Source organism: Otolemur garnettii, unplaced genomic scaffold, assembly GCF_000181295.1.
Source record: "Otolemur garnettii isolate 467f Iridium unplaced genomic scaffold, OtoGar3 scaffold00162, whole genome shotgun sequence".
NCBI lineage: Eukaryota > Metazoa > Chordata > Mammalia > Primates > Galagidae > Otolemur > Otolemur garnettii.
In genome coordinates, this window is record NW_003852557.1 from 2742740 (window position 1) to 2746012 (window position 3273).

Here is a 3273-nt window from a genome sequence, read left to right on the forward strand (position 1 = left end):
TTTTTTTTTTTTTTTACAAATCATGACTTGAGGAGATTTCCTGTCATCGGGAGACTCCCTGTGCTGTTGTCTGCCAAGAACTGCCAAGTGCAGCGTGTCAGGCTGTAATGATGAAGCTGTTCATTAGCTGGCAGGTGGCTAAGCTAATTGATTTGGGAGACAGTGTGGTCTAGTCAGAATGGAAGAGGATCAAACTTTCGGAGTCAGTTCTTTTATGTGTACCTATCCTAAAAGCTGAACTGCACCTTATTTTATATCTTTGGACCTCAATTTCACCAACGTCAAATATCACTATAAAAATCACTCCTCCAGGTTGAAGTTTCCTCAAGAGTAGCTTTCTTTTCCCTACTTATTGATAGTTTCAAAAGGTTGGATTGAGCCCAGAAATGAATTATCTCTTTTCTTGCTTCCCATCTCCATTTCAATCTCTATTTCTACCTCTATCTCCATAACCATGTGATAAAGTCACTAATCAGGAAAGAAGCTAATAGATCATCATTAGTCTGAGCTAGTTTGGGGAGAAAGATTAACTAACCATTGGCCTCACATCCAGGAAGAATTGCATTTGATGGGGGCAGCGCCTATGGGTCAACGAGTAGGGGGCTGGCCCCATATACCAAGGGTGGTGGGTTCAAACCTGGCTCCGGCCAAACTGCAACAAAAAAATAGCCAGGCATTGTGGCAGGCGCCTGTAGTCCCAGGTACTGTGGAGGCTGAGCAAGAGAATCACTAAGCCCAACAGCTGGAGGTTGCTGTGAGCTGTGACACCACAGCACTCTACTAAGGGCTACAGAGTGAGACTCTGTCTCTAAAAAACAATAAATTAATAAGTAATAAAAGAATTGGGTTTGATGGCAGAGCTCCTCTGGCAGACTGCTCAAATGAATCTCCTGACAAGGAGTAGTGTGTTTCTGCTTCTCATAATCCATCTGGAAAAATCCTGCATGATCACCTTAGGTATCTTTAGGATTTGGGAGTCATGAAGTCTAAAGCAGCTGCCATGTGGATCAATGCTGGTTTTTCCTGTAATGTTGTGTTAGCAGAGCCCTGCCCTTAAAGAGGTCACAGGCTCATGCAAAGATTGACATACAGTGATTTGTTCAGTACAACACAGATTCCACTTGAGTACCTAGAAGGGCAAGGCCCAGCTGTATCAAGGGAAGCTTCCTGAAAAGACAAAATACTTGGAAAATGACAAATCAAATAAATATAAAGAAGCTTCTCAGCAAAGCCTGTACTAAGAATGAAGTTCCTCCCAAAGTATATATTCAGGCTATACATTTTTCTGAAGAAAATCTCACAGCAAATTTAGGGCTATTAGCAGATTTTTTAATGCTGCCTAGGAACTGTTTTAAAATGTCTCTCTCTCCCCCTCATCTTTCTGGAAATCTCACCCATCACTCCTCTCTTCCCCTTCCACCTCATCCTTAGGTCTCAGGATAAATCGCCAAGTACTCAAACGTCCTTCACTTGCAAAGCATTTCCTGACCACTCAAGTCTAAAGTCTGGGCACTGTGCTTTTACAGCAGCCCCTCTTTTCCCCATAGCATTTATTATAGTTATTATAACTGCCTCTTCACTCTTCTTGACATTCTCTGGTTAAGTTCCACAAAAAAATGGAACTTCTCTTGTTTATCCTCACATTTTTATATTTATTATACATAATATATAGTCAATAAGTATGTCAGACAACCTGATGAATAAATGCATGGATATAAAATTGCAAGGATATATGTGTACACTGTGTACCTCTCTACACTCATCTACCATGAATTTCTTATTTCGTTCATTTTTAGTATCACTTGTATTTCTGGCATGTACTTCATGTAGCAAGTAGGAAACTAAAGCAGGCACAAAGAGGGAAGGGAAAACTGGAGAAAATTATTGGAAGTTTGTGCTAGATAGGTTCTCAGTCACAGGGAAGAAGTCACATGTCCGGTCATTGAAACTGTAATAACACTGCTATTCTATTTTAAAGATTAAACTAGCACAAAATTGGGATTGGTACATTCCTGATTAAGCTCTACATTGGGCATGTCCACAAAGTCATAGGATTTAAAGAACCCTTATCAATTAGAGTGATAGATTTCGGCATAGGGATGTAAACACATGATAAGGCTTCTCTCCCTCTCTCCCAGCGCCTTAACTCATTAAAATTATATTCACTTGAAAGTTAATTATATTTTTATTTTCTGTTTTCTATTTCATTGCTTTTATCTTGTCAGGAGATAAAGGTCTCATTCCAAGGAACTCCAATAGTTGAAATATCTGGAAAAAAGTAGCTACCTTGTTTATAACATTGTGCAAGAGAGGGTGTCTTGCTTAATAAGTTTCTCTTCTCTGGAAGCTGACAGACACCTGGGTTGCCAGACAACTGCCCATTTCTCATGATCAATAAGTATCAGATCGCACATCATGAATTGAAGAGGTATCAATATGCTGCCCTCCATGAGGATAAACAAAGATTTATAAGTGCTAGTGATGAAAGCTTGGAAACAGAGGTAGGAGAGGGCTAATAAATAGACCATCTGGCCGATGAGTGTAAGAAACGGTTGGGAATCTCGTCTTTCTCTAACCGAGGGGCTGTAAACAGTATTTTGTCAACCCACCCTAGGGCTCAGCTCTTCACTCAGTGACAGTGACTGCTGCCAGTTGATGAACAACCCACCATCTGAACAGCTGTAGCCTTGAAATTGTGACCGGCATCTGATGACAGTACTGCTAAGTAGCAAGGCCTTCTGCTCATCTCCCGTGGGGGGTACAGCCTGAGGATTAAGCAAAATGGGGCACAGGTCTTGGATCACAGCCGGTTTATCTAGGGGCTGTGTTCTACCCACACTGTTAACTGAATAATTAAGAGGAGGAAGGCTACCTTCCCCTAATACTCACAAAGCTCTTTAGCTCAGAGGTAGTCTGTTTTCTCTGCCTAAAGCTCTACAAAGGATGTGTGAAGCAATGGTCTATGTAGTCTTGAGTAGCCAAAGAATTGTTGAGCCTCAGGAAATAAGTCTCTGGAAGTGATGGGGAGGCTTAAAGCAGACACTGGGTAATATTTTTATGTGGAGTAAGTTCTTGTCTACAATTTATTTAAAAGGGGGAAGAATCCACATAAAAGCAACAGCATGACCTTGGCAAGAGCACTGAAATTTAAAGTCAGAGCCAATACTTTGGGGTCTTATCTCGTTGTCTAAAGTGGAAATCATGGCAATGAACGTAGACTCACCCAGTCTCATTTCCTTGCTTGCCAGATTCTGATAAAAATGCCAAAATTGA